Source organism: Gastrolobium bilobum, unplaced genomic scaffold, assembly GCF_033153095.1.
Source record: "Gastrolobium bilobum isolate Gb01-03AN ecotype WA unplaced genomic scaffold, APGP_CSIRO_Gbil_v1 utg130462, whole genome shotgun sequence".
In the NCBI taxonomy this organism is placed as follows: Eukaryota; Viridiplantae; Streptophyta; class Magnoliopsida; order Fabales; family Fabaceae; genus Gastrolobium; species Gastrolobium bilobum.
The window spans coordinates 21,115-35,712 of NW_026897607.1; the positions used below are offsets into that span (position 1 = coordinate 21,115).

The following is a 14,598-nucleotide window of genomic DNA, read 5'->3' on the forward strand; positions in this document are numbered from 1 at the left end:
GGAGAAACCTTTCTATGAACTTGTTAGAAAGTTCCTCCCAAGAGTGTATGGATCCAAGGGTGAGAGTTTTCATCCATGTTTTTGCTTTTGAGCCTAGGGAATGAGGAAACAGCCTCGTTCTCATACTTTCCTCTGTCACACCCTCAGCTTTGAAGTTATCACAAATGTCTTGAAAGTTTGTGCGGTGTGTGTAAGGATCTTCTGCAGGGAGTCCATGAAAGACTCTAGCTTCCCTTATCATGTGGAACATGATGGGTTTTAATTCGAAATTGGGAGTTACAGGAGGGAGGATTACTCCCCTTTCTGGTCTGTTCCTGAAAGGAGAAACCAAGGTTCTAAAGTTCTGTTCAGGAGGGATTTCATCATTGTTATTGATATGATCAGCCATGTTTTCAAAAATATTTTCCCTGAGATTTCTTCTTCTTCTATGTAAAGTGTGTCCTGCCTCAGGGTCAAAGAAAAACTCAGGTAAAGTGGAGTGGGGAGAATCTGTTTCAGACTCTTCACTCATAAATCATAAAATAGATAGTATGAATCAACAGAATATGTGACAAAAAAAGATAAGAAGAGAAAATGAAATATACAGACTATGTATGTACTTAAAACAATAATATGGACAAAATTTAGTGTATCTATCCCCGGCAACGGCACCAAAAACTTGTTGGGTTCAAAAGCTGTTGGGTGAAAAGTATATTATGATGAAGACGTTCCTCAGTTCATTAAGAGAAAACACATTTGCTCTCGTAATTTAACCCAAGTGCGCAAGTGCACGCATCAAGTAATAAATGAGAGTATTATGCCCAGATTATCGTTCCCACGATGATAGAACTCTAATTAATGTCTTATACTGTTTTATAAAGAATGAAAATGAAAAGAAAAGTTAGTAATTGACCTGTTTGGTCAAACATTCCCTACTGTCTTGACAACGTTCCTCAAGGACAATAAGTTCAATCAGACAACAAATAGTTCATCGCTTCGTTATATATGTTATCCTTCTTGTTTAGGGAAGGAACAACAATATTCATGAGAGATTTATAGATACAAGATTAAATAAAGAAGAAAAATACAAAAAGTAATAACAATAGTCAAGAGACAACAGGGTGGATGGTTTGAAAACAATAATAACAGAAGGAACGGATCCACTGCTCCATTCTTAAATGGTTATTTTCTCTACTCAGGACTCAACACTTATGTATTTGTTCCAGTTTCCTTTCTGCCAACGTCTGATTCCTTAACTTATGGACTAGATGGCTCATAAGTTTCCATATTCCTATGGCTCCCTTGACTCCAACAAGTACTTAGTGCAGAATCTTGAAATGAACGAAGTGGTCCCTTATTCCTAAGGCAACCAGCAATATTGTTTCCACAGTACTGCCTTCGCCCCTCTGGTTAAGTTGTCTGAAATCCCTTCCTTTTGGAAGATCCTTTCTCAGTATGTGTTCGATTTTCAAAGATACACAATGAATATAGCACACTTAATCAGAGAAACACAAAAGTTGTAATACAAGAGTTTCGAAAATAACTTTTTAAGAGCTTTGCAGTTTTTCTATTCCACATGTAGTTTAGCCCATGGCTACTAGTTTAAACATAATTTTTCCAAACTGAAGTCCCATAGACCCGAGATTCAGTTCAGAGATAACGAGTGGAAAGGATAGAAATAACAATTGTATTTAAATGAAAACAAATTGATTACAACAAAATGAAAAGTGGAGAAGATGGTTGTTGCTCGTGAGGAGTCTCAAGTGGGTGATATAGAAAGAAGAATAAGTGTTGTCACTTAACTAAAGTTAAAACTATACAAATAAAAACTACAAAAATAAACTAAGTGATCTCTTCTTAAGGAATTCAATTCCTCAAGAATTCGATGGATGTCTTCGTGCTGGAACGTCCTATTTATAGGCAGAAGAGCGAATGGCAAGCTTGTAAATCCTTTGGAGTCGGTTTCTTGACTGCATGAAAGGGGCGGTGTGAACAGTGCTTTGAGGGGCGCACGTGGCTGGATGGGACAGTTTTTGTTGAGATTTGTCTTTCCTTCTGACTTCCTCCATGCCTTGCTTTCCTTTTCGACCAATAGGAACCGATTATTCCCTGTTGTGCACCTTTCTCCTTGGTTGAGTGTTGCCCACTTGTGCTTAATTGGAAACTTCTTTTCAACGTTTCCTGAAAAATGGTCAGAAAGATTGAGTGAGTGAAGCAGGTGTATTTAATATTCCAAATTTGTTCCCCTTTTTATATATTTTCCAAAAGCTTATGTCACCTTCCGTTCCCCACTGTGTTTTTGTGATAAAGATATTAAACATGTGCTTTTAGTGCTAAAGTTGCTCATCAGGTGAGGGAACAGATGGTATTTTGCCATCAAAATGGGCTTAGATGGGCATGAATTTTCGTCCCATCACACACCATGAAAATGGTATGGTTGTGAAGAGGAGGGTGAGGGGAGCAAGTTTGATGAAGGAGATTTGGTGATTTGGAGAGGTTTTGGAGGTGCAATCTTAGAGAAAAGTGAGAACAAAGTTTGAAGTTTGAATTTTAGAGAGAGTTGTAAGAAGGGGGCTGATTCAGAATGAGGGGGAAGGGGAAGGGTGCCCTAATTAGGGATGTCATGTCACTTTAGTGGCATTTGTCCTTTAGTGAGACCCGGTGTAAGATTTATTTGAACCGTCATCAAATTTTTACCCGAAAACCCCCAAGACTCTAACTTTGAGTACATAAGATTAATTTTATCTAAGTATCATGTTCATAACTTAAAAATTTGATTAGTGGATCACAGATCCACTAACAAGTGTTTAGTTGCACTGTAGTCTTTACCGGTGTTCTTAAGTGTACCCGAATTTCATAATCTTCTTAACTTTAACATTATTTCTCTAATTATGTCTTGTTAGGCATATATTGGTCTTTATTTCTATTTTCTCATCTTTTTCCCGTTCTGGGATTCTACCGGCTGCTTCTACAGCAGTACAAAATATCCAGCAGAAGTGACTTTTCTAAAATACCCCAAGTATTAAACTTCACCAAATCATATATTAACCTCATTCATGATGTTTATATCATTAGATTAGCTCTCTAACTATAATTTGTTAACTTAGAGCTATTCTACTGACTGTTACTGCGTCAGCAGTCAAAATTAACAGATAAAATTTCACCTGTGCACAATACCCTCAATATGGATATCAAAATTCTTATAATTTCATCCTCATTCCATTTATGACCATAAGGTCCTCATCATAACCCTCTAATTTAAAAGTCATATAATTAGGGTTATTATATGGATGACTTGTATATAGATTTTGATAACTCTTTTCTCTTTTATCCCCCTCTGTTCTCTTGTTCTATCCATACCTTATTTTTTTTCTTTTTTGTTGTTGACATACAATATAGCCACAAAATTAGATTTTATCTAATTTCAAAAAATGGATAAAATAGGGGTAGAATATATATATATATATATATATTATATATATATAATAGGAAAAATGAAATTCATAATGAGTAAATGAAGTAATTGGGTCTAAAAATACATTACCCCAATGAGATTTTTTTATAGTAAATAAATTATATACAATATTTAAAATTGAATACTTATATGATTTTTCATCAAATGACTATTCATCTATTGTATTTTGGTGTAAATATGGGAAAAAAGCTCTATGAAAAAATGGTGGTTCAATTCTATGTTGTTTAATAGAGAATTCGAGTACACGTGCAGGTTAAGTGAATCGGCGTATAGTTTTGGTTCTATTGAAAATACCAGTCTAAGTGAACACCCAATTTTTACAAATACGGATAAAAGCATTTATAGTTGGAAAGATAGTAACAACTCTAGTTACAGTAACGTTGATTATTCAGTCAGCGTCAGGAACATCTTGGAATTTTCTATCTGAGAAACATTTTTTAGTTAAGGATAGTAAGAGGAATAGTTATTCCATATATTTTGATATTGAAAATCAAATTTTGAAAATTTACAATCATCATTCTTTTCTAAGTGAACCAGAAAATTTGTTTTCTAGTTATAGTTATAAGAATTCTAGCTATCTGGAAAATATCTCTAAGAATGATGATGATCATTGAGAGTTATGGGACTTAATCTAGTTGGAATAATACCATTAATAGTTGCATTGAGAGTTATTTCGTTCTCAAATCTTTATTGATAGTTAAATTTTAAATTATAGTGACAAATATAATGACGAATACTTTTATAGTTACATTTGTGGTAAGGGCAAAAAAGGTAGTGAAAGCGAGGGTCTTATTATAAAAAATGTCACAATCGACAGAAATGATAGTGATTTCACTAGAAGAGAAAGTTCTAATGATCTCGACGAAAATAAAAAAATACAAATATTTATTGATAGAAAGTGAAAATAATTATGGATTAAATTATAAAGAGTTGTTTCAATCCAAAGTGAATATTTGTGAGCACTGTGTATATCATATGAAAAAGAACAGTTAACCAGTTGAGTTTTGCCTGCAAATTGCACCATCTACGTTGACTTTACAGTGCCCCATCTCCAGGGTAACCCACTCCCTCTTCTGATTCACAAATGGGTCGGCATTGTCTCTTGTTAAATTTCGATCCATCGCGCACCTGATATTAGCAATATACTCAAGAATGCATTTATGAGGCATGTCAGGTTGCTTGAACTTGTTATTGTGTGTATCAGCATTTCTCCATTTCCACAAGAACCAACATGATACGTAGAAAATGTCCTTCCATTCAAAGCCCCAGCCAATGTTCCAATAAGATGCAATAATGTTGACTTTAAACCACTCCCCTTCTGGGGTTGACTGTAATCGAAAGAGAATTCTACCTTAGAACCAAGTATTCCATAGTTTTCTAGCACGTGTGCAGTCCCTAAGGACATGTATGATTATTTCAGTTTCACCTGGATAAGACAAGCAATCATGTGGACCACTACCCCATTTAGCCATCCTCTCCCTTACTGGAACTCTGTTCAGGATAGCTAGCCACATAAAAACTATGATTCTTTGAGGGCCTTTCCATTTCCACAGGGAGGACCAAATTGCTAAATTTTGTTGTGAACCTTCATTGATATTTTTATAAACATGATGCACCACTGACTCATTTAACCCCTTACGGTGCCAACGAAGGTTGTCAGGCTCATCCTCATCTGAAGGGGGAATCGTAGCCCGGATTCTTGTAAGAGTTGCATCATTTATATACTTAGAAAAATAGTCCTAGTTCTAATTATTTGTTGACTGATCCACACAGTCTCTAACCGTTAGGTGCAGCTCATCTGAAGGAGAAGTGATCACGTTGTGATCTAATAGCACCCCATCTATGCTGCACCACTTATCCAACCAGCTAAAGTGTTTTTTCCATTACCAATTTTCCACTCTAGTAACTGTAAAGTTGACTCCCACACATTACTGAGAGCTCTCCAAAGTGCAGAATCTCCTTGTTTAGCCTCAGCTCGACGGTTCCGGTCACAACCTCTCCCATATTTCCCTTTAATAACTTGCACCCATAAACAATCTGGCTAGCTGAGAATTGTGGAAATGACACTTACCGTGAGTGTGATCCGACTAGCAAGGGACAACAATTTGCTTGCCACCCTTTTGCACTCTACCTATGACTTCGGAATAATGAGATCATTGCACTCTGCCATGTTTCATGTGTGTGACAACGTATCTCCCCAGGTTATTGACTCTCTTGAACCCACTAGTTTGGGTAATTTAATCTGTCAATTCAATTCTTACAATTTTAGAAAAAAAATACATGTTTTGTCTAGACTAATGCGTTGTCTCCGTGAACTACTCCAGACAGTGGATTATGAGGCTTAGTTGCTCTATGGATGCCCCAGCAAAGAGCAACACATCATCAGCAAAGATGATATGTGATATTGCCGGTCCTTTTCTACCTGCACAAATGGGCTTCCAACAAGATTGTGCTACTTCCTCCTATATCAAGTGTGCTAACTTTCCCATACACAAAACAAAGAGGTAAGGGGATAAGGGGTCCCTTGCCTTAATCCCCTTTGCCGAAAATGTTCATCAAGGATAGCTCCATTCCACAGAATTTGGGTTTGGACGCCGGTAACACAGTTCATAATTACCTCCACTAGATTATTGTGCAAATTGATCTCAGTTAAAATTCTCCTTATGAAATTCCAGTTTAGTCTATCGTATGATTTCTCCATATCGATCTTGATAGACAGAAATCCCTTTCTTCCTTTCATCTTGTGCATCGTATGAACTTGTTCTTGTGCAATAATAATGTTATCTTGAATATGATGATTAGGAAAAAAATAACCTCATTGGGAGAGACGAGATCACCCAGAATTGGTTACATTACAGAGAGCAATAAGGTTGAGTTGTTTGATCGATTGGGGGCAGTCCACCTTGGGAATAAGCACCACAAGAGTTTGATTAATCTCTTTGATGTCTTCAGGATGATTGAAGAAATGGGCAATGTAATCGTAGAGTTGTCTGCCAAGGATGTGAAAGAAAGGGCCTTGAAGGCCGTAGGCATGTGAAGATGAAAATAAAAAATTTTCATAGCGGAATTACACATACCAATTCAAGATACATGCTTTAGGACAGAATGTTACCTTGTTTGTAATTCAAAACTCGAAGATGATCAATGTTAGGCTTGAAGGTTCAAACCCTCTAATGTTGATCCACACCACCCTTTGTCAAGATGCAAGAACCGTTCTTGAAAAACCACCAATCGAACACCAAAAGGAAGCAAGCTAGGTGTCCCAATAGGAGAGGAATGAGGCAAGGTTTCAAGGTGTTTAGATGAGAGAATTTTTAGCAAGAAAAATCACAAGAGTGGCGCATAGAATAGTAGGAGAAGTGGCAGGTTTCTCACACCTTAACCCTTAGCCGAATTCACCTTTAAAAGGAGACTAAAGGAGGATTATATGCTGCTGATTTTGAGTCATAAAATCACTCCAAAATCAGATCATAGAGTGCACAAATCATGCTGATTTTGAGTCATCAAATCACTCCAAAATCAGATCATGGAGCGCACAAATCATGGAGCGAAATAAGGCTGACAACCAAGTCAGTTTATTGGTCTAACAACCATCATATGGCTGCCTATTTGAGCGCCCCATTCAACCATAAAATCCTCTCCTAAAATCAAGGACATGATTATGATAAGATGCTAATTGAATTCAAATTCAAATCTAGCTCTTATCTTCTCCTTTTGTTATGAAACAAAACTACTATAGTCCATTCAAATTCAAATATTTAAATTCAAATATTTATATTCAAAATTTAAATTATGAAATAAAATATTAGATAATTAATTTAACTATTTAAATTAATTAATAATGTCTTGGACTATCCAAGCACATTATCACCATCCTCCTTCCTTCTTAGGTAGGCTTCCAAACTTCTTCTTGGGCTAAAAACTATTATTAGGCCCAAAACCTTTAATGTTATAATGTCAAGACAATAAGGTGTTAGTGTGTGACCCATTAGGCCCAACATAGCCACTGACATAAATGGGCTTGGGCCCAACAAGACCACAACCCATTTAATGCAACACAGAGCACTAGCAATGGTTTGTTGCCCCAGAGCTAGTTAGGTTAATGACATGATCATCCTATTAAATGAATTTGGTTATCGTATATATTTCCTTTCCTCTCGGTTATCTTCCCATTAAACCTAGGGTGAGGAGATGTATCAACCCTTGCGGTTTAGGGTAAGCTTTAATTCGAAATAGGGAATCTTCAATTTACTGACTCTAAAGGCAGATCATCTTATGATCTCTTTTACTATGCATAGATTCCCGAGTCCCGTAAAGGTCATCCCGATTTCTCCGGTTTACAAATAACCTAATCCCTTACAGAGATTTGACGAATTCCTTCAGCTTATTACCCTAGGTTTGTGTTCTTTCAGGACATGCCCAAAGATATACCTTTGTATCTCCATGTTTCAGGCAGACGAGGTATACAATCAAAACATGCTTTCTAGAACACAGTCTAGGTGAAAACTTCTGGTCTAAGGAAAGACATACCTAAATAATAAGAGGCTGCTCTAATGATACTATTTGTGAGATTTCCTCATAGAGTTTCTTTGTGGGTCTGTTCAGTGCGAGCTATACCCTTATAGGTCCACCCACGACTTTAGCTAAGATATCTCCATATCTTTAGTTCATGAGGTCTTTACCTTGTTCTGAATACAAGTAGATAAGTCGTGCTAGTCTTACCCGAGATCACTGATCTCCATTCTCAGTGTCTCTAGACTATGAACATAAAATTTAGGAATAAACATCCGGTTTACTTGAATCCTCATGATCGTGGTCTCATCACAGATACTCAAGAGATACATATTCTATTCCAAGGGATTTATCTAGTTACTCATATAATATATTAACAATAATATCGAGACAAAATATGAAACAGGATAAAGAGTGCTTATGATTTATTTGCGACAATATAAAAGGTACACATATGTCCTAATCTAATTAAAAAGATTTTCTCTAGGACATCCATATATTAACAGGATGTCCCAGTTTTTCTCGAAAAATAACGTAGGATAGTCGTCCTTTCCTAGAGCCTTTAAGGGGGCCATGGCAAAGAAAGCTTGCGATATCTCTGCATTCGTGAGGCGACTAGCAAGATTATTATGATGCATATCTGCCTGAGCAGGCCACCTTCCTATCGTGCTTATCCAATGTCTCTTCAAATTTATAGGCTAATCATGAAGACATCAAGTCCAAATTTATTCATAATCAGAATTTAGTTAATTCCATCAATGTAAGGAAGGTTGAGTGGAATGAGTAACAATTTTCAATGTCAATTAATGCTTAGTGGGGTTGATAGAATTTTCAATGTTATTAATGCTTAGTGGGGTTGATTAACATTTTCAATGTCATTAATGTTTAATAGGCTCATTAGAGTCTTTTTTTTTTCAAGTATTCAACTTTACATTAGTGTCTTTTCATTTGCTAGTCTTTTCCTATTCTTGGAGGGATGTTCCAAGTATAAATAAGGGAGGATATAACTCTTGTAATCAGATTTTGAAGTTATAATATTATATAGAGGCTTCTTCTCTTTGGTTCTTATCCAGAACTCTGAACTTATCCAGAAGCTTATTCTTGTGGCGTTCAAAACAGACTTATCACTCACCTTCTTCTTTCTTGAGTGTGGCATCTTAATCTTTCTTTATACTGTTGGTTCTTATCTTCCATAGATAACGGATCATGGTTCTTTTTCTCTTGTTTTAAATTCCTGATTGTAGAAACGATCCTAACTAAATTGGTCTTGGGTCTTACTATTTTTGGTGAGGTTTATATCATTAGGTATCAAAGCTAGTCTTCTAAATCAGGTTTGATCTATCTTTATTTTATTGTTAACCTTTTTTTATTTCTATTTCATTCTCCTTCTTGTGTCAACTGCTCCCATTGGTACTGTTCAAAAAAGAAAAAAAAATCTTAGTATCTTCAGAAGCAAAAAAATTGTTTGGAAAAAATTGATCCAAATTCCTTGAGGTAAAACTTGTCTCTTTGAATTATTTTCAGTTTTGTTCTTTTCTTTTCCAGTGTGTACTTCTCTTCTTACATAATTAAAGTTATTAGTGCTTAAATTTATTGTCATTCCAACATTTCTTTACCCCTAGTTGTTGTCATAATATATATATATATATATATATATATATATATATATATATATATTCCTTTATTCTTCTTGTCTCTTTGTATTACATCTTGTGATCTATTGTTTGGATTTCTTCCAGAAAACTCCAATTGAGTTCAACTAAGAACTAAAAGAGAAAATTCAAGAGTGTGTGAGCTTATAAGAGGGTAAAAGCCTAATTTTGAAACACGAATGTATGAGCTATTAATTGGGAGAGAAACACGTGAGGGTGTGTTTGTGAGGATATTTCAACTTTTATTTTTTTTACAGATTAAAAAAAAATGTCTCAAGAAGGTGATGCTCAAATTCCTAAAGATTTCAAATTCTACTTTGAAGCCATGGCACAAAGATTTGAAAGATTGAACTTCAAGTTTGATGAAATGCAAGATAGAATAGAAAGAGTTGAACAAAGGGAGCAACAACCTAGAACTTCATAACATCAAAATGAAGATGAAACCAATTCTACGGTTGATATGAGGTAGAATGAGCGTCGAAATGAAGGAAGAAGAGTGCATAATGAAGAAAGGGTTGATAATAATATAGGAATTATAAGATAAAGATTTCATCCTTCCAAGGCAGAAATGATCCGGAAGCTTACTTGGAGTGGGACCAATTTTCTGATTGTCATAACTACTCAGAATTAGAAAAGGTAAAATTTGCTGCCATAGAATTTTCTGATTATGCTATTGTTTAGTGGGACCAATTTGCGTCAAACAAGAGGAGACATGGTGAAAGACTCATTTAAATTAAACATTGGAGGAAATGAAAGCCGTCATGAGAAGGCGATTTATTCCAAGTCACTACCATAGGGACTTGTTTCAGAAAATACAAAGTCTCACACAAGGTTCTAAAAGTGTTGAAGACTATTTCAAGGAGATGGAGACAGCTATGATTCGAGCCAATGTAGATGAAGATCGTGAAGCTACTATGGCCAGATTTTTGCTTGGCTTAAATCAGGACATTGCAAATGTGGTAGAATTACAACATTGCATGGAGTTACATGACATTGTGCACATGGCCATAAAGATGGAGAGGTAACTCAAAAGGAATGGTACCATGTGTATGAGGCAGAATTCAACTTCATCTTCAAGACCAACATGGAATAAAAATAAAGAGAAGCCTAATTTCAAATCTCCAGTTGGTTCCTCTAAAACCAACCAAGTTGTAAACACTTCTAGCCAAGGTAAAACTGAATCTCAATCCTCTAGAAATAGAGACATAAAATGTTTTAAGTGTTTGAGAAGGGGTCATATTGCTTCTCAATGTCCAAACAACAAAGTCATGATTTTAAAAGATAATGGTGATATTGAAAGTGACAGTGAATCTGATAATGAATCCTTGCCTTATTTAGAAGATGCAAGTGATATTGAATTACCAGTTGAAGAAGAGCTTTTAATGGCTAAGAGAGCTCTTAATGTGCAAGTTGAAGAAGATAAGAAGTTGCAATGAGAAAATATTTTTCATACTAGATGCAATGTAAAGGACAAGGTGTGTTCAATGTAAAGGACAATGTACTAGTTTGGTGGAGAAGTTAAATTTAGCAACTCTGAAGCATCCTAGACCATATATAACTACAATGGTTGAATGATTGTGGAGAAATCAAGGTGAACAAGCAAGTGGTAGTTCCATTTTTAATTGAAAAGTATAAGGATGAGGTGTTATGTGATGTTGTGCCAATGCAAGCTGGGCATATTCTCTTTGGGCATCCATTACAGTTTGATAGATGTGTAATGCATGATGGTACACCAATAGATATTCATTGGTTATGAATAAAAAAACCATTACTCTTTCTCCTTTAAGTCCAATGCAAGTGTATAAGGATCAAGTAAGGTTGAAAAAAGAGAGTGACCAGAAAAAAGAAAAAGAAAATTAGAGAGAAAAAGATAGTGAAAAACAAGTTTCAGGTAGTGAGAAAAGAAAAAAGAAAAAAAACGAGAACTTTTTTGTGAAAGTTGGTGAGATTAACAAAGCATTGGTCATAAAACAACCTATGATTGTACTCTTGTATAAGGAGGCTTGCTTTAACACTAACGAAGTTGATCCTTCTTTGCCTAGTGCAATTGTTTCTGTTTTGCAGGATTTTGAGGATGTGTTCCCTGAAGATATACCCGATGGTTTACCACCAATAAGGGGTATAGGGCACCAAATTGATTCCATATCAGGGGCAACAATTCCATATAGGCCAGCATATAGAACCAACCTTGAAGAGACAAAGGAGCTCTAAAGGCAAGTTAATGAGCTTATGCAAAAGGGGCATGTGCGTGAGAGCATGAGTCCATGTGTTGTTCCAGTATTGCTTAGGCCTAAGAAAGATGGTTCTGGGAGGATGTACGTTGACTGTTGTACCATAAACAATATCACTGTAAAGTATAAACATCCCATTCCTAGAATTGATGATATGCTAGATGAGTTGTATAGTGTATGTGTTTTTACTAAAATTGATCTTAAGAGTGGATATCATCAAATCAGAATGAAATAAGGTGATGAGTGGAAAACTGCATTCAAAACAAAATATGGGTTGTATGAATGGATGGTTATGCCATTTGGTTTAACTAATGCACCCAAAACATTTATGAGGTTGATGAATTATGTTTTGCATGCATTCCCTGGAAAATTTGTGGTTATATATTTTGATGACATTTTGATTTATAGCAAAAACTTGAATGAGCTTGTTGAGCATTTAAAACTTGTTTTGAATATTTTGAGGAAGGAGAAGTTGTTTGCTAATCTAAAAAAATGTTCTTTTGTACTAATAAGCTTATGTTCCTTGGTTTTGCTGTTAGTTCTAAAGGGATAGAGGTGGACGAAGAAAAGGTAAAGCCAATTCAAGATTGGCCTAGTCCTACTTGTGTGAGTGAAGTTCAAAGTTTTCATGTGCTGGCTAGTTTTTATAGACGGTTTATGAAGAACTTTAGTAGCCTAGTAGCACCATTGACTGAGGTTATTAAGAAAGATGTGGGTTTTAAGTGGGGTGATGAACAAGAAAAGACATTTAATCTGATTAAGGAGAAATTAACTAATGCTTTTTTTCTTGCTTTGCCTAACTTTACTAATACTTTTGAAATTGAGTCTGATGCCTCGGGAATAGGTATTGGAGCTGTTCTAATGCAAGAAGGACGTCCCATTGCCTTCTTTAGTGAAAAGCTAAATGAAGTTGCTTTACATTACCCTACATATGACAAGGAGTTGTATGCACTGGTCAGGGCTTTGGAAACATGGCAACACTATCTTTGGCCAAAGGAATTTGTGATTCACACAGATCATGAATCCTTAAAACATTTGAAGGGACAACATAAGCTGAACAAGAGACATGCCAAATGGATGGAATTCATTAAAACATTTCCTTATATGATTAAGTACAAGAAGGGTAAGGAAAATGTTGTGGCTGATGCATTATCCTGAAGGTATGCTCTACTTTCCACTTTAACTGCAAGATTGCTTGGATTTGAGTACATTAAGGACTTGTATGCTGATGATTTTGACTTTGGTAATGTATTCAAAGCATGTGAGAAAACTGGATTTGGAAAGTTCTTTAGACATGAGATATTTGTTTAGGGAGAAACAATTGTGTGTGCCTAAAAGTTCATTGCGTGAGTTGTTTGTTAAAGAAGCTCAAGGGGAGGTTTGATGGAGCATTTTGGAGTGTCTAAAACCTTAGATGTTCTGCATGAACATTTCTTTTGGCCTCATATGAAACGTGATGTAGAGAGAGTCTGTGAGGGATTCATTAATTATAAACAAACAAAATCTAAAGTTAAGCTTCATGGGTTGTATACTCCTTTGCTTATACCTAATGAACCTTGGGTAGATATATCCATGGATTTTGTTTTAGGATTGCCTAGGTCAAAAGGGGGTAAGGTTCAATGTTTGTGGCTGTTGATAGATTTTCAAAAATGGCACATTTCATTCCATGTCATAAATCCAATGATGCATCACATATCTCTGACTTATTTTTCAAGAAATTGTAAGATTGCATGGTATTCCCAAAAGTATTATTTCTGATCGAGATTCAAAGTTCTTAAGTTATTTTTGGAAAACTTTGTGGGGTAAACTAGGAACAAAACTTTTGTTTTCTACTACTTGTCACCCACAAACAGATGAGAAAACAGAGGTGGTTAATAGGACCTTATCTGCATTATTGCGTTCTTTGATTCAAAAGAATTTGAAATCATGGGAAGAATGTTTTCCACATGCTGAATTTGCATATAATCGGACAGTCCATTCAGCATCTAGGTTTTCACCATTTAAAATTGTGTATGGGTTTATTCATTATCTCCTTTGGATTTAACTCTTTTACTAGTAAGTGAACATGTTAACTTAGATGGAAAGAAGAAGGCTGAACTTGTTAAATAGATTCATGAAAAAACTCAACAACACATCGAGAGAAAAATTGAACAATATGCCAACGAAGCCAATAATGGGCACAAGAAAGTAGTTTTTGAACCCGGAGATTGGGTTTGATTACATATGAGAAAGGAAATATTTACAGCCCAAAGACGTTCCAAACTGCTTCCAAGAGGTGATGGACCATTTCAAGTGATTGAGAGGATAAATGATAATGCCTACAAGCTTTACCTTCTAGACGAGTACAATGTTAGTGCAACATTTAATATTTCTGATTTATCTCCTTTTGATGTAGGTGCATAATTGAGGACAAATCCTTTTGAAGAGGTAGGGAATGATATGAATAAGGAGACAACACCTAGTGATCCATTGCAATTGCCAAATGGGCCAACCACAAGATCAAGGGCCAAGAAGTTTCAAAAAGCTCTTAGTGGGTTGATCCAACAAATGTGGGCTAATCTTGAAAACATCAAGTCCAAATTTATTCATAATCAGAATTTAGTTATTGCCATCAATGCAAGAGAGGTTGATTGGAATGGATAGCAATTTTCAATGTCAATTAATGCTTAGTGGGGCTGATAGCATTTTCAATGTTATTAATGCTTAGTTAGGTTGATTAGCATTTTCAATGTCATTAATATTTAGTGGG

The 14,598-nt window shown here is 35.6% G+C and overlaps 2 pseudogenes; both read left to right on the forward strand.

Moving 5' to 3' along the window:
• Positions 1 to 3,647: 3,647 nt before the first annotated feature.
• On the forward strand, positions 3,648 to 4,447 carry LOC133308519 (acetyl-coenzyme A carboxylase carboxyl transferase subunit beta, chloroplastic-like; annotated as a pseudogene).
• A 1,359-nt stretch (positions 4,448 to 5,806) lies between these two features.
• Positions 5,807 to 14,492, forward strand: LOC133308518 (uncharacterized; annotated as a pseudogene).
• The last annotated feature ends 106 nt before the right edge of the window (positions 14,493 to 14,598 follow it).